This window comes from Pipistrellus hanaki (assembly GCF_964339955.1).
Source record: "Pipistrellus hanaki genome assembly, chromosome: 3".
Classification (NCBI taxonomy): domain Eukaryota; kingdom Metazoa; phylum Chordata; class Mammalia; order Chiroptera; family Vespertilionidae; genus Pipistrellus; species Pipistrellus hanaki.
In genome coordinates, this window is record NC_140505.1 from 49,549,389 (window position 1) to 49,570,292 (window position 20,904).

At 33.6% G+C, this 20,904-nt stretch overlaps 1 pseudogene across 1 annotated transcript; it reads left to right on the forward strand.

The window, feature by feature from the left end:
• The first annotated feature begins 436 nt into the window (after nucleotides 1-436).
• LOC311619012 (glyceraldehyde-3-phosphate dehydrogenase-like) lies at nucleotides 437-1,357 on the forward strand (annotated as a pseudogene). Its single transcript has one exon. The product of its transcript is annotated as a glyceraldehyde-3-phosphate dehydrogenase-like (transcript).
• The last annotated feature ends 19,547 nt before the right edge of the window (nucleotides 1,358-20,904 follow it).

Below are 20,904 nucleotides of genomic sequence, written 5' to 3' on the forward strand. Positions count from 1 at the left end.
AAGATTGGAAATGCACATACTGCAACTTTCACAAATTCATTGAACCTGAAAAGCTAAGAAGAGCTTGTTAAATGCTGGAGCAGCACACAAGAAAATGTCTCAAGCAGTTGGCGGATATAACAGAGCTAATGATCTTACTGCATAAAGAAAAGGAATGAAAGTAGAAGAACAGAAAGGATACCTAAATTGGACTAGAAATTAGGCAATAATTGTATTTCATCAGTATAAACTGTAATGTAGTTTTAACATCCAGCTTTAAATTACATACATACAGTTCTCTGTTCCTCCTGTTAGTCAGACAGCCTCTCTATCTGCACTGTGCCAGCAGCCACAACCCTGACACATGATGGTGAAGGTTGGAGTGAGCTGATTTGGTCGCATTGGACACTTGATCATCAGGGCTGCTTTTAACTCTGGCAAAGTGGATATTGTCACCATCAATGACCCCTTCGTTGACCTCCACTACATGGTCTAAATGTTCCAGTACGATTCTACTCATGGCAAGTTCAAAGGCACAGTCAAGGCTGAGAACAAGAAGCTTGTCATCAATGGGAAGTCCATCTCCATCTTCCAGGACTGAGATCACACCAACACCAAATGGGGTGATACTTGTGCTGAGTATGTTGGGGAGTCCACCGGTGTCTTCACTACCATGGAGGAGGATTGGGCCAAGAGGGTCATCATCTCAGCCCCTTCTGCAAATGCCCCACGTTTGTGATGCGTGTGAACCATGACAAGTGTGACAAGTTTCTCAAGATTGTCAGCAATGCCTCCTGCACTACCCACTGCTTGGCCCCTCTGGCCAAGGTCATCCATGACAACTTTGGCATCGTGAAGGGACTCATGACCACAGTCCATACCATCAAAGTCACCCAGAAGATCGTGGATGGCCCCTCTGGGAAGCTGTGGCATGATGGCTGAGGGACTTCCCCGAACATCATCCCTGCTTGTACTGGTGCTGTCAAGGCTGTGGGCAAGGTCATCCCTGAGCTGAAGGGGAAGCTCACTGGCATGGCCTTCTGTGGATCCCCCAGTTGTGGATCTGACCTGTTGCCTGGAGAAAGCTGCCAAACAGGATGATATCAAGAAGGTAGTAAAGCAGGCATCAGAGGGCCCCCTCAAGGTCATCCTGAGCTACACTGAGGACCAGGTTGTCTCCTGAGTTTTTAACAGTGACACCCACTCCTCCACCTTTGATGCTGGGGCTGGCATTTCCCTCAATGACCACTTTGTCAAGCTGGTTTCCTGGCATGATAATGAATTTGGCTACAGTAACAGGGTGGTGGACCTTATGGTCCACATGGCCTCCAAGGAGTGAGAGCCCCCTGGACCACCAGCCCCAGCAAGAGGAAGAGAGGCCCTCAGCTCTGCGGAGTCCTTGCCCCAGATTGGTCCCCTGACACACTGAAAATCTCCTGACCACCATTTCCATCCCAGACCCCCTGGAAAAGGGGAGGGGCGTAGGGAGCCCTACTTTGTAGTGCACCATCAATAAAGTTCACTGTACCCAGCCCCCCCCCCCCAAAATTACATGTAGACATATAAGTGAGAATGCCTACTTTTATTTTATTTTAAAAATTATCTTAAACTATAGAATACTATGGACTGGGTTCTACACTTCTATAATTTTTATTATGATTTTGGGTTTGAAAATATATTTCCAAATAATTAATTTAATTCTTTACTTTTTAAAAATTTCACGAATAATTGGGATTTTAGAAACTAAATGAAAAAAAAAAGGAAGAAATCTTACTAATTGTCCACACAAAATATTTTAAGTGATTGGAAGAAGAATTTTGAAGTGAATCTTGAATGAAGCACAAACATTTTAAACTGGTTGAAAACCAAGAAAACACTTTATTTAGAATTCCAATTACAATATATTCAGTTCTTCTGTTATACGTGTCACCTTTTATCTTGTATACTATTATTCAGTGTCTTAGCTTTAAAGGTAAACTCTTTGAGTAGAGGATTAATGCTAGGTTTCTTGTTCTAGCATTGAGCATGACACTTCATTAATGTTACTATGACAAATAGAATGGAAAAAGAAAGAAAGGAAAATGTGGAGAAAAAAGAAAATCATGTTGTTTAGATAATTATATGAAAAGGAGTAAAAGACTGGTTGAAAAGATGCATAAAACAGGACAAGAACAATAGAAATGTTTCAGATGGCCACGAGGACAATTCAAACAAATATTTTATTTCTGTGGTGGGAAATTTTCCGTGTTTCTTTAAGAGACACAGGAAATATAGATTCTATTATTTCAGAAACCTAATATATATATATATATATATATATATATATATATATATATATATATATATATATTTGCCTAAGTGACTGAAAAACTGAAAGACCCATCAACCAGCTGCTATGGCATGCACTGACCACCAGGGGGCAGAAGCTCAATGCAGGAGCTGCCCCCTGATGGCTAGTGCATTCTCACAGTGGAAGTGCTGCGCAGTTGACTGACCTGTCCTGGTAGCCCACCAACCCAGCAGCAGCCACTCACTCCCTCAGTAGTCTTGCAGGTCTAATCTCTGGAGAACAGACCAGGTACCAATGACTGGCAGTGCTGGCATGATCCCAACAGCACTACTGGTCTCCTGGAAGCCAGCTTTGGACACCACAGAAGAAACGATATATAACCTACACAGATTATTTTTCTTACAGCTCCCGACAACCTGCGGAGTCCCACTGCCTGCCCAGAGGGCAGATTGCATCCCATCCCCACCCCCACCCCCACTCAAGGCCCCTCAGGATGAGTGCCAGATGCAGGGCTCATGGCTGGCGAGTGCCACTGCAGCAGCGTGGACATCTCCTGATCAGGACTGCTGGGCAAGAGCCTACAGCAGGAGAAGAGAAGCCAGGATGAGCCAGAGCAGCAGGCAGGATCTGCAGGTGGCATTGAACTGCTGGTTTTGGCCCAATCTTCACAGGCCACAATGAGGGTCCTTACCCATGCACCAGGCCTCTAGTTATCAAATAAGAACTCAGTGGATTATATGCCAGACCCTTTAGATGACTTGTCCAACTGTGAGGTAGAAGCAAATCTAGGTGACAGAATGAATGCTAGTCACTCCATATGTTCAAATTGTAAGAAAGAATTTGATTAAAATTATAAGTTTCTTTCTATATGTCCATTGTTAAACTCAATTAATAACCAAAGTCTTCTAAAGGTCCTGGCATATAATTTGTCATCTGCACTTTTATAATGTGGATTTAATATTGAAATAACATGTATAAAGCTATGTTTTTAATGACAAATTAACCGTCACTTTTTTTGAAAATAGTAATGGTGATTAGCTGCTTGGAAAAAAAAGTAGCTTAAAGTATTTTCTTCACACTGAAAATTAAGTGGGTACACACACATACACACTTATAATAGTAAAGGAAGGATATTGCTAGTACAGAGAATTATATAATGTGAGGATAGGAATGCTTTAAGATATATTGCCATCTCCAACATTGTATAAAATAATCAGATTTTTGATATGGGAGTAAGAAAATAAATTCTAAAAATGAGCAATCATAGACGAAGGTATCAACAACGTAACTGTATTTGATTCATAAAAATTAGGACTTTAAAAAGAGTTTTGCATACTTTAGGAACAGCTTTTTTTCAAGTGCAATTAGTTTTTCTAGGATATTAGCTTATTTCAATTAGCCAATTTAAATTAGCCTGAAAACTTGACTACTATTTTAATGTCAAATTTATTACTCTAAAACAATCTTATTTTTATCATGTAAATATTAGGGGAAAGGATTATTTGCCTTCCAACATAGACTGATGAACAAGAACAGATCCACAGATAAGGAACCATGGGTCAGACTGTTAGACCTCAAAGAAAGGGTGGGGATAAAAGGGAGAGATCAACCAAAGGACTTATGTGCACACATATGAGCCTAACCAGTGGTCAAGGACATAGGGGGGTGGCGGCATGAATGGGAAGGTGGGGGATTAAAATTGGGGGTTGAGGACAAATATGTGATACCTTAATCAATAAAGAAATTAATTTAAAAAAAGAGTTTTGCTATATAAGTAATATATATAAGTAATAAGTAATATATAGATATATATAATAATTCATTCTTTCAATGATTTAAGTATTTGAGGAGTTTGTGTTGAGCTGTTATAGCTTATAAGAGCCTTTTACTATACATCTTCATTATTTTCATTTTTAAAAATTTATAGAAAGTACACTTTTGTCTAGGGTATTTTTACATGTTATAATTTAAATATATGTAGAGTGGTAATTCTTTTTATTGTTTTATTAATAGTTTCTAAGGCTGTAAAACAAATTATCTTCCATTTATATTACCTCTTTCAGTAAATCTGCATGCTTCAATGATATGCTATAATATTAAGAAGTTATCCTCCAATGGTAAAAAAGGGAAGAGGGTTTACTACTAAACCATATGTCTGCAGTATAACATTTTGTGTCCTTTACTGCAAAGAAATGGTCACTGACATTAAAGAATTATCTCATGTCAGAAGTTAATGGTGAAGATCACATTATAGAGCATTAAAAGCATTTTTTATTAATAGACTTAATTTTTGTACAAGTGTGAGATTTACAGGAACATTGTGCAGAGAGCACAGAGAGTTCCCATATCCTCCTAACCCCATTGCACAATAATGAGCCACTCAGGCTGGGGTCTCATTGCTATTTTTAATTTACATTACTCTAATAGTATATTATGTTGAGTGACTTTTCATATATTAATTTTTTCATTTGAATAACATATTGTTTGATGTGTTATCTATTTACATTTTGTCCACTTTTTAATTGGACTGTTTATTTCTTATTTTTGAATTTAAATGTTCTTTATATATTTTAGATACCAGTCTTTAATCAGATAAATGTTTTGCAAACATTTTTTTTTCAGTAATTCTCTTATTTTTTTCACTTTAAGTATCTTTTAAATTTTTAATTAAGCTCAATTTATAGTTTTTTCTTTCATAGATCATGCTTTTGGTATTATATATCCAAAGTTATCACCAAACCCCCAAGGTCAGCTAGGTTACCTTTTATGTTATTTTATAGAAGTTTCATATTTTACAATTAGGTTTATATCCATTTTGAGTTAAATAAGTTTTGTGAAAGTTGTCATTGAGTTTAGATTCATCTTTTTGAATGTGGATGTCCAACTGTACCGGTGACATTTGTTGAAGTTTACTTTTTATCCTTTAAATTACCTTTGTTTCTTTTGCAAGGGTTAGTTGACTACATTTGTGTGGGTCTACTTTTGAGTTATCTTTTTTGTTCCATCGACCTACCCATCTGTTCTTTCAACAATACCATATTGTCTTTATAGTAAGTCTTGATATGCATTTGAATTAGTAAAAAAATTTAAAGCATGAAAATTGTTTGTGTCTTTTTTACTAAAAGGAAAAATTACCAAAGAAAAAGTTTATCTCTTTGAATATATGGTACATAAATTCAGTGGCTGAAGCATTATTTTTGCATCTTTATAATGGGTCACTTATTTTGGAGGTGAAGTTCACTTGTCTATTAATTGTCCCAATAATTTTTCACTCTGTTTTTTTTTTGTTTTTGTTTTTGTTTTTTTGTAGCTTTTATTTGATCTCATGTTTAAAGTCTTATTTGTATTGCTTTATTTTCTGAGAAGGAAAAGCATAGCAATCTATTACTACATATACTACTAATATTCATATGAGAGGCCTGGTACATGGCCTGGCCTAAGGGAATCAGGCAAAAACTGGTTCTCTGACATCCCCTAAGGGGTCTTGGATTGTGAGAGGGTGCTGGCCAGGCTGAGGGACCTCACCAGTGCACAATCAAGCAGGGACTGAGAGAAGGCTCCAGCACATGTCAGGCCCATTTTGCCCAGTCCATTGGGGCCAAGTGGGGCCCGGGACGGGCTGTGGGAGGGCTCTAGGGCATGTCCGGCCTGTCTCACCTAGACCTGATCAGTCAGACTCCAGCAGCAAGCTAACTTACAGGTAGGAGCATCTGTCCCCTGGTGTTCAGTACATGTCATAGCAACTGGTGGAACAGTCAAATGGTCAGACACTTAGAATATTAGGCTTTTATTACATAGGATATAATTATAAATTTACTCTTACTAGAGACTGATGTGTATCTGTGTTAGTGTGGCATGGTGTAGTGGGACAGGCAAATTACCCACACATATTTCCCCAGATCAAACAAAGTAGAGTTAGGGAAGAAAAAAACACTGAAAGGATGGAGAAAACAATTTTTGCTGATTCAAAGTAATCTCAACTATTCAGTAGAAATGTGATGAAAGTGGTTCATAGGTCATTAACTATCTATCTTCTTGTGCAAAATGGCAGACTGCACATAGAGAAAAAGTGAAATATAAGTGGGATCATTTGGTGACCTACAATTATAGTCACTGGGTATATTTTACTTTTGTTTTGTTTTGTTTTGTTTTGTTAAAACTCAACTCAACTGAGGATATTTTTCCCATTGATTTTTTTTTTTAGAGAGAATGGAAGGGAGTGAGGGAAAGAAGGAAAGAGAGAGAGAGAGAAAGAGAGGAAGAAACATTGATGTGAAAGAGGCACATCAATTGGTTTCCTCCTGAACATCTCCTGACAAAGACCAGGAATCAAACCTGCAACTCAGCTATACTCCCTTGACCAGGAATGAAACCCATAAATTTTTGGTGTGTGGGCTGACATTCTAACCACTGATCCACACCGACCAAGCCTGTTACTGGTTGCATTTTAAATACATTGGTGGTCATAGGTGATTATATATGAAAAAAGAGAGAATTTAAGGGATATAAGTCTAAGAAATAAAGCCAACAAAAAAAACTTCATGGATATATTGTCACCAATGGAAAATCAGGGTTAGAGGCTTTGGGTCTAATGGCTATATCTTCACTCACTTTCATACAATTATACTTTGCACTTTCCACATTGCATATATGATAATAAAATTATTTTAAAATCTCACAACAGATTTGATGGTCTCATTAGAACATACATAATAAAATTGAAAAAATATATGTTAAAGAAGTAGTTGGTTGAAAAGACCTATGACTGCAGAAACCGGTTTGGCTCAGTGGACTGAAAGGTCCCAGGTTTGATTCTGATCAAGGGCATGTACCTTGGTTGCGGGCACATCCCCTATAAGGGGTTGTGCAGGAGGCGGCTGATAGATGATTCTCTCTCATTGATGTTTCTAACTCTCTATCCCTATCACTTCCTCTCTGTAAAAAATCAATAAAATATTTTTTAAAAGACCTATGACTGATTTTTCTGCTATATATATAAAAAATTTATTATTAACATTAATGATCTGTTAATGTCAATGATCAAATATCAAGTTTGATACACACACCCTTTCACTCCAGTCATTAAAATGTTCACAAGTTGTGTAAAAAGTACCCACATTAAGAAAAGGGTAATATTATCCTTTTCTTATCACTAAAAATGATTTGTTAATAGTCCATGGGCCTTCATTTTCATTATAGCAATTTTAACAAAACCTTGTCTCTAAGGAAAACTGTCTAAAAATTTTACATATGTTATATATTTTCTAAGAACAAAATATTTATATGCACATATAAATATTGCTGAAGATAACAAATTTATTCATGAGGAAACTTCTGAATTGTGTTCAAGCATTTTAATTTAGGTGTGATTATGTCATTTTTAAAATAATCTCACTAAGCCTAACTTTGTGACTAACTGTACTATTGCAGTTTGAGGAAAAGGATTTAAATAAACCAGATAACATAGAAGTACTTGTCTGTAATATGAACACAAAGTGAAGTTTGACAAAAATTCATATTTCCTTCAACACATAACAAGATGAAGCTTATGAATAAAGCTACCACATGCATGAAGTCCTAGAATTTAATGTAGGATGGTGCAATATTGTGTTAGAAGTTTGTCTACTCACTCCTCTAGAAAGTAGTATGTGACCTTGAGCATTGTTGAACTCTCTGAACCCTAATTCCTTTCTCTGTGAAACAGTTTAGCATAGATCCTTCCAATTCCACGAGAGTCTTAAAAATCTGCCCAGCACAAGAGGCCATGCTTATGGCAAGAACATTTATGGATTTGTTTCATCCTAAAGCAAAATAAGCAAGCACTTAAAAAAATTATTTCACTTTTAGGGACCATACTGTGGAGTGATCACTTTATAGATGAAGTCAGTTAATGTTATTTTATACCCTGAAAAAAACCTCCAAGGTTAATGTATTAATGGACCATTACTGGGGAGTGACCTGTGATGCCCTATGTTAATTCTTGTACACATTTTCTTGGCATTCCTTTATGTGCACTGATTTTTACTGAGAGAAATAGTCTAATGATTATATTTATATAGTTCATTATTTTCTTTTACTATTAGGATTTTTTGGAACTTTACTTCACAAAAGATAAATAGGTCCCCCAGGGAATTAGAAGCATCCACTTGCTTATTAATTATCCTATTATCTTTGTGCTCTGATTGTTTTGGTAGCTTTTGTTTGGTTTCATTTCTTAAATGTCCTATTTGTATAACCTTATTTCATGAGAAATAAAAGCAAGAGATAGTTATTAAAAAACCCTATCTGTAATTATTTTGATCTATGATAGTTAAATGCTGATAAATAAATCTGAGAAAAATTAAATCATTTTATAAATAAGTCAACCATGATTATTATACATTTATAATTTACATTATTATTGTTTTCTAACTTTTAAAATTATTTTTGAAGAATTTTAAATGTAACAAAGATGATGCAACTCACTAACCCACCTTGTTCTTGCTCCAGGAAATATGTAATTAAATTAACTATTTATCATTATTATATTAAATTAATTAGATCCTAAAATTATATTTTATTATATTTTAGTAAGATTTTACAGTTTATTATGCAATTTAAGCAAACACCTTTCTTTTATGTAAGGTTTTAATACTTGCTCATCCAAAATCCATGGGATTTTACTGGACTATGAGACTATTACTTTTGTTCTATGTAAACAGATTGGAGCCTAAGTGATAAACAGCAGTATTATATTTGAAATCTTAAAGTTCACACTAAATGGCAGATCTCTCTGAGTGGTTAAAATGCCTCAGATGGTCAATAAAGCCACCTTACAGATTGTATTTATGTTTTGAGGAAATTCAAACAGTGATCCGAGCTCATAGATTCCAAAAGGGCTTACATGACACTCGTAACTACTCAGAGTGCTCAGAAAATGTTATTTACCATTTATATAAAATACTTACAGTTTTGTTGACATATTAAAACTCTGTACATATATGTTAATGGGCTTGGCCTTAAAAGTATGCAAGCATAAATGCTTTAATTCTGATGAAATGATAATCTAAAGTCATGCATAAGTTTTGGAAAGGATGATATTTCACTTTAGTATTTATATTATCTAAAGTAAATGAGAGCCACTTTCTTATCATTAGATCTTACATGACACTGAAACAAGAGGAGACATCAAAGTATAGCAGGATCTAATAATTAGTTGGGCATAGAACAACCTATTGTAAATAACAGTGTGTTCTTTATAGTTCATTGTCTAGAATAAGATAAAAATTAAAAATTGAGTGACATGTATTGCCAAACAAGCAGAGAAAGCTTTCTTCAGTTCTTGCTGTGTTTCAGGAAGCAGTTTATATATTTTTTCATGGATAATTGTGAGTGATTTGTGAGCCCAACTCACAATCTTTGCACTTGTTGGTCTTTCTGCAGGTAGCACACATCCGGGGTCCAGTCTAATGAGCCAGACACATTCCTTGATACTGTTTGTAAATAATATTCTCTACCACATTGCATTCCATTGTATCATCCTGCTTAACGTTTTTGAATGAAATTCTTATTTGGAATTAATTTTAGACCTACAAAAGGGTTGCAAAGGTAATACAATGAGTTCCTCTATGTCCCTTAAACCAATTTGTCTCTCCTAATGTTATTACTTTTTATTAAAGTAGTAAATCTGTCAAAACAAAGAAATTAATGTTGGTGTATCAGTTTATAAAAAACCTAAACTATTCACAGTTTTTCTATAAGTATCCTTTAGTGCCCAGGAATCAGACCAGGTTACCATATTGCATTTAGTTATCATGTCTTCATTGTCTCCTCTGGTCTGAAAGGATCTTAGTCTATTTTTTTTTCATGGTTTTGACTGTTTTGAGGATTATTGATCATGTATTTTGTCCCTCAGTTTGGGTTTGTTTGAAATATTTCTCATGATTAGACTATAGTTATCATTTTTATTTTGAAAAAAGAAACTTAAAATCTCTAAAAAGCTTATTATAATATATATAGTACTTATTTTCTATCTGTATAGCAGAGTTATTCCTTCTCGGAAGAAAGTTCTGTCTATATTTATTTTCTCAATCTGCCTCCCTTCCCTCTCCTTCTTTCTCTTTACATCTCTGTTTCTTTCCTTCATCTGTTTTTCTTTCCACCTATTTCTTATGCATTCTGTTTATTATCTATATCATCTGCCTTATCTACTTTTGCAGTTGACCTAGTATATATACATTAGAGGCCCAGTGCACAAAATCTATGCACTGGGTGTGGGGGTGGTAGGTGAGTCTCCCTGTAACCTCTCCTCCTGCATTGAGCATCTGCCCCCTGGTGATCAGTACATGATTTAGTGACTGGTTGTTCTGTTGTTTGGTCAATTTGCATATTAGCTTTTATTATACAAGACTAGGATCCTATTTTGTAAGGTCATCTGCATCCTGCTAGGGATACATATAACAGTGAACAAAATAATATATTTGATAACATGAGTATTAAATTCATGGAAGAGGACATAAATATCAACTAATCAGACAAATAAGACATGTCAGATGGTGTTAAAATTATAGAGAAAAGATTAAAACAAGGTAAGAGGGAATACTGGGGTAGGTGTAATGCTAATTGAAATAGGGTAGTAAGTGAAGAATTTACAAAATGATTTTGGGGAGAGGGAACAAAGAGAGTTGAGGAAATTATGGAGATATATGAGGAAGTTCAGGTAAAAGGAAGAGTACTTTTGGGTGTCTTTGAATGGAGAAATTTTATTTAAAGACTATCAAGAAGGATAATAGAGCTAAACCAGGGTAATAGGTTCAGAAGTTAAAGTTGAGATCAGAAAGGCAATTCAAGTTCAAATCATGTAAGTTTTTACAGGCTAGTTTATGGACTTTCATATAAGTTTTATGGCATGCTATTAGAAATTTTAGAGTTATTATCTGACTTCCCCTTTTTTTAATTTACTACTTGGAAAATGAAGTAGGGTGAATGGAAAGTAAGGAAAAATTAGAGAGATAAATTAAAAACTGGTTCTTGGAGAGTGGAAAAATCTTTGATAGTGCAATGGTCTGTGGCCTTCCCATAGCTCAAACCTATATGAAAAATTTTTATACTTTAATACTTAATTTCTGTCATTAGGGACAATGTAAATTCAATTTAATTTTTCTCCTTAGAGAGATATTAATAAAAAGATTTTAGTACAATAGTGATTTAAATTTATAGGACTAGATATGATTATTTAAAATATGAGCTCAGATAAAGAATATAAAACTTAAAGAATGATCCCTGAGGCACCATAAATTATAGAAGCTGGAGAAATAATACTGAACCAGTAAGTGAAATGGAGAAGGACTGGCTAGGAAGATAGCAAGAGAACCAAATGCTGTTCTCTATATTAGGTAAAAATGTTTTTCTAAAAAGAAAGAGTAATAGTCTGTGTTAAGTGTTGAAGAAAATAAGTCAAGGGAAACATTATCAACAATGCTTTTGAGTTGTTATTTTGCTAGAAAGGAAAAGAGAGAAAAACTCAACAGATCAAAATGAAGGGATTTGTTTACAGTTCTATGTTTGTAAACAGTGAGATATTTCTCTATATCTGTATGATAATGGTAGTGAAGGAGTAGAAATGATAAGCTGATAAGAACAGAAGAGGAACTGATATCTGGGTCCATATATTGAAGTCAGTAAGTGTGTATGGTTTCTGGTGAATGTGGAGAGTTGGCATTAACTATAAGCACAATCATAACATCCGTAGTTTTGGTATGGATGACAATACAGCAACAGAGGAAGAAATGTTGCATAGGGCAGTAAGAGTTCTCAGAACACTTTTCTCATTGCTTTTATATTCCCTACAAAACGAAAACATTAAGTCAGAATGAAAAGGAAAGAGGGTGAATTGAAATTTTGAAGACAGACATGAGGGCATGGAATAACCTTCAAGCAGAACGGGAACATTAGTAAAAGATGGCATGATTCCAGGTAGTTTTGGTAGACCGTGTGAGATGAAATATCATTAATCTAAAGTGAGCTGAATTAGTATGGCTTTATATCTTCCTCCAGACACATTAATCTCCTTAATCATATGCTTAAATATTTGAAACTTGTACTTTTTTGTTTCCAAGAAGGAAGAGAATAACTTGAGATTGTATGCAAGAAAATGATTGCAATGGTGGACAATGGAATGTGGCATGAATCAACGAGAAATGAAAACCCAAAGAAACAGTGCTGAGAAAGGATGGCATGTCTAGAGGAAATGAGAAATTATTGGGAATCAAGTGTGGTGTTGACATGAAAGAAAAGGGGGGGAAAAGATGGCGATAATTAGAAATTAGGACATTTGAAATTTAAATTATGAAAAGATATGGTAGTGTGAAAGTCTAGGATATTATCATTCTCATTATTTTAGGAGATGAGGTAAATTGGAAGACAAATTCATAGTAGGAAGGAACTTCAAGGCACTAAGAACATTAGCTATTGAAAGATAATGTGCTTGGTTATTAAAACACCAAGAACTATGAAAGAATATTTCTTTTATAGTAAAATCTTAAAATAATTGAGGAAATTTAAGTAACATTATTTAGATGATTGCTGAAGATGTTGAAATCATAATATAATATGATAGCATGAATCTTAAATTAACACTTGGGACTTTCAGGGGAAACAGTTTGTAATATCCTACAAAAAGTAATGTGCTCTATGGCTTTTGCTGCTAAAGATTTTGTATCTAGCACAGTTCTTGGAATTTAGTAATATACCTTTAAACATTTGTTAAATAAATGAAACCATGAATCCATGAATCCATGAATAAGTCTGTAAAATTAAGGGAATTGATAGTACTTATTAAAAGTAATTCTTAGTTTTAAAATTTAAATATTTACACATATGAATATTATTCAATATGTGCTATATTGTACTTAGGTATGATATTCTAAAAATGATTCTTAACAATTGTATTACATCTAGTTTTTCCCAAACCCAGTTTGATCATTACTTTCATTAAGTCCTATGTCATTATACTACTTCAATAAACATTGGGCTCAGCAGTAAGTCATTTTAATTGCTCTGATTTTGGATCGGTTTAAAGCTACAATAGGTATATTTTTAAGTCTTTGAAAACCAGTCTTTGAGGTAAGGTTCCTAACATATCTTACTGGTCTTAGATGCCTTAATGTACTAATTTTTGCCAAATTAGTATACTACTGATAGTCTAACACATCTCTCTCCAGTGAGTACTCAGCATCTTATTGTTTGCTTCAACAGGATCTAAATGTTTCCCTCTATTCTGACCACTTTTAATTTCAACTAATATTATCTACAAGTTGGATTATTTTATTTTTTTAATCATATCTCTGCTTGTTTATCTCTATTCAAAAGCTTAATTTGCATTCCTAAGTCTATATACACCCTGAGTGCATCTATATTCCAATCTACATTACTTGTTCCTCTGTGTCTTACGACTGCTTAAACCCTGATTAAGACAAATGTAAAGTATATGTTTGTGGGACACACACAAAAAAATGGGTGATGTGTGTCAGCAAATGCCCAAGAAAACTTACATACTGTCCTTTAACACAGTGCATGTCAACAATATGTGGTGGCTTGTATAAATGGCATGAAGAAGCCAAACTAAGTTTCACAATGGACAAGAATCCCCCATGAGGAGAAACATGTGTACTAACTCTGTTTAGCACCATGTAGACATAGAGGAAGATCTCTATGACACAAATGTAAAACCATACAAGAAGTGAACATCCAGTTAGTCATGGGGTTTAGTAGTCAAGGAAGTTGCAGTTTAATGTAGCACTTATTAGAAGAAGACTCATTCCCCACTCCTGATGTTTCCTTCAGTGTGGGAGGGATGCACATTAGCACTGCTCTCATGGTTTCACTCTCCCTAATTTCTCTCCTGAGTGAATTAATAAAAAGCAACGTGTGGTCATTGCAGCCTTTTCCTCTCTCCTTCTCAGAGTCTGACTTCCCTGAAAGCAGATTTTCTGCTCTATGTCAAGGTTTATTACAATGTCTTTAATTGGTAAAGTCCCTTCTAGTATATTTTTAAATAGCTTTCTGGAATACTATTTTCTAGTTACTCTTTTATATGTGGTTTCTCAGTTTTTTCTTTTCTTTTTGGCATCACCTACATAAATTTGAGCCTTATGACATCCTTGTTTTCCCTTAACTATCCATGTGCCCTACAAAGTCATTTTTTGGGGGGAGTGGTTAGGGATACAGTCTACATACTTGTAAACTGTGGGCCATTTACTTGTTTTCTGTTCCACTTTCACATTTGTAAAATGAACCTAATAAATGAAAAAGTATTATAGTGCCATTTATTTGTCTTTACTCTGCTCCCCCGTAACCTCTAGTACATTGGCAAATAGACAATCTTAGGATCTTTCTAATATCCTCTAAATCTTATCCCAAGGATGTAGATATATTATTTACACTATCATAGGAAATTGAACCAAATATATGATTTTATTTTTGCAATAAAGCATCTATTCCACAAAAAGTTCTAATCCTATGAACATGGTAGAAAATGAATCTTCTTTTCCACACTTCATGAAAATGTAATGGCATATTTAAAAAACATATTGTGCAGGAATATCTTTAGAGTTAATGATGTATTAAAATTATAATTTTCAAAAATTGCTTTGTTCCTTTATAAAAGGAATATCCATGTGTAGGTCACATTGGAGATCCTTTTCTTTACAATTTCTGCAGTTTGTCACATTGCATATGAGGAAGCATTAGTCTAAGACAATATGCTAAATTATATGTATACACAATAGTATATTTGTTGGCATAATATACTCTGGTAAAAGATGCAACTCCATGGTACATATTTTGCTTTTAAAATGTGAAAAAACAGTCTGTTCCCTGAATCCATGTTTCTGTCTCCACTTTGTCAGTTTACTTTGTTCATGGAGATTGCACATATAAGTGAAACCATATAGTACTTATCTTTTTCTGACTCGTATTTGAGGGGAGGAGGCTGGGATCCAGGTAAGAAGGATGAAAGGATTAAGAGGTGGGGACTAGTTGATCCCTTTTCATATCCTCAGAGGTCTCATTTATTTTATCGGCCTTTTTTAGGATATTCTTGAAAAGCCTTATAACTGTAGTTTTGAAAAGGGATCAACTAGAAATAAAAAGGGATCAACTAGAAATAAAAAGGGGTCAACTAGAAATAAAGAAAACATTGTCTGAAATAAAAAAAATATTATACAGAGTCCTAAAAACAGACTGGAAGATTGCAAGAATCAAGACAAAGATTTAGAAACAAAGAGCCAGAGGACATTCCTATGCAGAAGCAAGATGATAAGAGAATCCAGAAAGTTGAAGATATTGTAAGAAACCTCTGGGACAACTTCAAGCAAACCAACATCAGAATTATGGGGATCCCAGAAGAGAGAGAGCAAGATACTGAAAGAATACTGGAAGAAATAGTGACAGAAAACGCCCCCCACCTGGGGAAAGAAATAGACTTACAAGTCCAGGAAGCCCGCAGAACCCCAAACAAAAGGAATCCAAAGAGGACCATACCAAGACACATCATAATTAAAATTCCAAGAGCAAAAGACAAAGAGAGAATATTAAAAGCAGCAAGAGAAAAGCAAGGAGCACACATATGATTGTCAGCTGATTTCTCAACAGAAACCATGCAGGCCAGACGGGAAAGGAAAGAAATATTCAAGGTGATGAATAGCAAGAACCTACAGCCAAAAATACTCAACCCAGCAATGCTATCACTGAGAAGCTCACTAAAGAGCTTCACAAATAAAAAAAAGCTAAAGGAGTTCATCACCCCCAAACCAGAATTATATGAATTGCTGAAGGGGGTTATTTAGGAAGAGGAAGAAGATAAAGATAAAAATTATGAACAACAAATACGTAACTATCAACAAGTGAAACTAAAATCCAAGGGAATTAAAAAATCTAATGAACAATATTAACTGTTGAATATAATAGAATCAGAGGTATGGAAGGGGAGTGGACTGATGATTCTCGGGGAAAAGGGGAAAGGGGGGTGCGGGAAGAGACTGAACAAAGACTGTGCACCTACGGATGAGGACAATGGGGGATGAGGAAAGGGCAGATGGTGAGATGGGAACCTGGTGGAGGAGAGCAATTGAGGCAGGAGTGGAAAAGAGAAACACATTTGTAATAATCTGAACAATAAAGATTTATTTAAAAAAATAATAATAAGAGGTGGGGACTCATGAACACAGAAAACTATATGGTGATTACAAGACGGAAGGAGGGGCAAGGGAAGTAGAAGAAGGAAAAGGGGATAATGGAAGGATATTTGAGTTGGAGTGGTAAGTACACAATACAATGCACAGATAATGTATTGTAGAATTGTATATCTGAAACCTCTATACTTTTATTAGCCAATGTCACTTCAATAAATTTGACTTTAAAAAAGGGAAAAAATAAAATAAAATAAGAAAACAAGAGCTTTGACATGACCATAATGTGTCTTTCTATTGTATGTACTAGTATTCATTCACTGTTTCATATGAAAATAGTAATATTTAAGTATTAATTTTCTTAAAGAGTATATCTCTCTGGAACTAAGAGGAAATGAAAAGATTACCTTTTCTTTGCTCAGAGCAACGTTGATATTTGAGAACTCCATGAGTGTGTGGAAAACAAGCCTTGTACATAAAAAAAAAAAATGACATAATTATTTGTGTCTTGTTTTTAATTATACTCTTTTTTTTGGATTCTTATTTGTCCATGATCCAGATTTATGAATTTCTTACTTTGAACACAGTCAAATCAGTTCCAATATTCTTTTTATTAATAAAATAGAATTATACATTTTATAGAATAATATTTTTAGTCCTTAGGGACACATTCCAGAAAATTTATTAGACATACTTTTATGTCAAATATGAATTTTTTCCCTATTATGTTACATATTTTCTAATTATATTTATATAAAAATAATCTTAGAGAGGTTTAAATACAATTTAGAGAAAAAATCCTTCATAGCATTAGCCTTCTGAGAATACAATTCTCAATATCTACCCAAAATAATTAGAGTCTTCTAATAATGAGGTCAAGTGATGCACCATAATCGATCAGCAGCCTGGCAGTAATGGTGTCTTGTAAGAAATACATCAAACTAATGAGCAGCTAAGAGACGTGAGAATAACTCTCGCTGCTTCGGATCTAGACTTTCAATGGCTGTCTGAAATACTTCTAAGACTATGAGGATTGATTTTTTTTTATAAGTCCTTGAAATAAATGCCCTATTTTTTCTTTGCAGTTGAATTTTAATTGAAATAGTTATTTTAAAAACAATCTAATTGTGAATACATGAATGCAAGGGCCATTGTACTCCTTTCTCTCAGGGTCTGGCTAGATGAATGTACTGTGGGTGGAATAAAGGCTGGAAGACTTCCATCACTTTTCTCTTTGGCACAATCTATATATAAATGAATAAGAGAAATAGTTTATAGCACTTAGGGTTTATAATTTTCAAACAGATTATAATGTTTCAAATTTCTATGTATAGCACTGGTCTAATATGCACAGTGGTCCATAAATCTAATTGGTAAAGTTGAATAGTTCGTATCATTGGCTTAAAAGTGAGAATTAGTCATTATTCTAACTTACCATATACATTAACTATAGAAAAAGATGAACAATAAGTATAGATAATACCTTTTAAGAAATTGCTAGGTTCTGGGAAGTATTTTACATGCATTAAATTAAATCAACCCTATGCCATAGTTTTTATTATGTTCCCATATTTCAGTGAGAAAACTGAGAAATAACATGATAAAGTAAAATGGCAAAATGCATTCATTCAGTAAAGAGTGAAAGTCCAGTTTGATCCTAAGCAGTCTATTTTTGTGCAAATAGTTGACATAATCATACTGTGCTACCTCATAAGAGTGATTTAAGAAAAATTTATTTAGAGGTAACATTTGGGAAATCTAAAAGACATTATTAGTTTCCATTCCTAAAACCCACTTCCGTTATTTCCACTTTAACAATTATGTGTTATAGATCTTCCCTGTTTTATAGAACTTCCTGCAATGATGCAAATATTCTATTACCTACGTATTTTTTCCAATATGGTCGTTACTAGCCACATGTGGCTATTATTGACCAGTGATAATGTAACTAGTGCATCTGAGAAATGAAATATAAAACTGTATTTAATTTTCATTAACATAAACTTAGATTTAAATACCACAGTTGTCCATGGGGATTGATTTGAAGGCTTATGGTCAAGACTTTATAGTCTGGACAGTTTTGCCTAAAAGGTTATTCATAAGCATAAATAGTGACTGAGCTAACTTGCCTAGAAATTCATGCTCCTGATCTTACTGACAGATTTAATTTTTGTTCCAGAAATATGATCTTAATTCTCTTATCGACAATTCTGAGAATTATTCCATTAATATATTGAAAAAAGATGAAGATTAAGGACAGCAATATGGATTAAAGACACGGGTGGATCAAATAGAAGGGTGGTTTAGATGAGGTCTCCTAAAATGTGAGAATTAGGGAGTATAAGTGCCAAGTTCTTTTACCAATATAACTGCACAGATTTTTTTTTCTCTTTCATCTCCTCATTGATGCTTTCACCCACTTTCCTATTTTCCAGTTTAGGCCTTCAAACCAGAATAAATCTAAATAATAAAATCGGTCTCATTAGCTTGAACCTATTTTCCTATGATTGAGTTAACACATCTTTTTGAAATGCCAATGCAATTGCTTTTAAGAAAAAGGGAACTAATTGTAGAAAAAATAAAGCTACTTTTAGACATCCTTTTCTATTTTTATTTTCATATAAGAAGAGCAAATGTTGCTTACACATTTATTATTACTTTTTGTATGCATGCAATCTGAAGAATATTTAATATTTCATGGGAAATTCATTCAAGGTATACCAGAGGTTAAGGCAGAAACACATTTGTAGGATGATTGAAAAAAATATATAACAGTTGAAAATATGCCAGTGATAACAGCAGTGGATGAGAGGGAACAAGAGGTAAAATAAGTATTTTTATGAATTTAGTAATCCTCTCTGTCATAGTTTAAGGTCAGAAACAGGCATCATTAGTCAGGGAAGGTACCACATTTTAAGCAAACAGATATTTACAAGAAGAGAAGCAAATAGGAGAATACGATGCAATGAATTAGAGGTATTTCAGCAGGTACCTGCCATCTTGAAGCAACTCTAACTCAGAGATTTTTATGTACGGTATCTATTTAGATCAGAAATTAGTTTAGTAATATCTGAAATCTCCATAGCATCCTGTACTTTAGTCATACTTAAAATAATAATTAAGTAGTCAAATATAAACACAAAACTACTTTACATAAATGGTAAATAGGATATTTGTCTCAATAGAGCAAAAGATTATATGAATGGTTGCTAGCTATACTGAAAAATTTCTACTTTGTAGAAAATATGCTATGTAAAGTAGAGAAGGGATTCTATTATTGATAAGGGGAAAATTCAATTTAAAAAATAAACCTAAGAAAATAAAATCGTGAACTCTATTAAAATAAGTACATCATAAACAAACTTCATATAACATAACTCATGATATGATATCTTTTTTGCCTTATTGGATTTGATTTTATGGTAGTTTATGTAACATCTTTTCAGTATATTTTCATTTTCTCAAATATTTGGTTTAAATCATTTTATATCTTTAAATACATTTATGTTTTTGTCTACCTTTCTTGCATGCCAATTCATAATTTGTTCTTTTTTGGACCTTTTTTATTGACTTCTTTTTGTTATAAATTTTTATTGCTTTTTTGTGTACCAAATATCATAATATTTTATTGGACACTAGACATTAATACTACAATATGTTGCTGATTGGTGAATTTTGGTTCATTTCTTTAAATATGGTTGGGATCCTGGTAAATTATTTGAACTCAGTTCTTCTCAAGGCTTGCTTTTAAACATTTTAGGATATTTCAGATAACCTTTAATCTAGAGCTATTTTTTCCCTACCATAGGGGCAAAAACCTATTTTATTAATTTAAGCACAGTACCGAGTCCTTCATCATATCATGTTAATAATTTACCAGTTTAATCTAAATAGTACTGCAATATAAGCAATCTGACTATTGTAGATACCAATTACACTTTATTTATTGTGAAAAAATAAATGGAATCAATGTAAATGTTAATTTTAGAGTGTATAAAAATTATCATGTAATACATATTATAAGGTATCAAATAAGCTCCTATTTATATATTCTATGCACATCTCTAAATATGGAATTTTAATATATACTAGTAAATCTATTTCAAATTTGTTTCTTACAGCAAATATTCATCATTATTTATGATGATTTTCCTATATTTTAAGATAGAGCTATACAATACTATGTAGCAAGTGAATAAATAAATAAATAAATAAATAAATAAATAAAAGTAAATAAAGAATAATTAAAATATAATTAAGTGGTACTTCATTATAAATAATAAATGAATGGCAAAAAAACTAAAAAGCAAAGTCAAAAGACAATTGACAATGGGGAAAATATATACCAAGCTTATATCATAAACAAAGGCTAATTTATAAGAAATTAATTTATAAGAAATTTCTAGCCTTGGCCTATGAGATACAGTGTTTAGAGCATTGGCCCATACACCAAAGGGTCATGGGTTC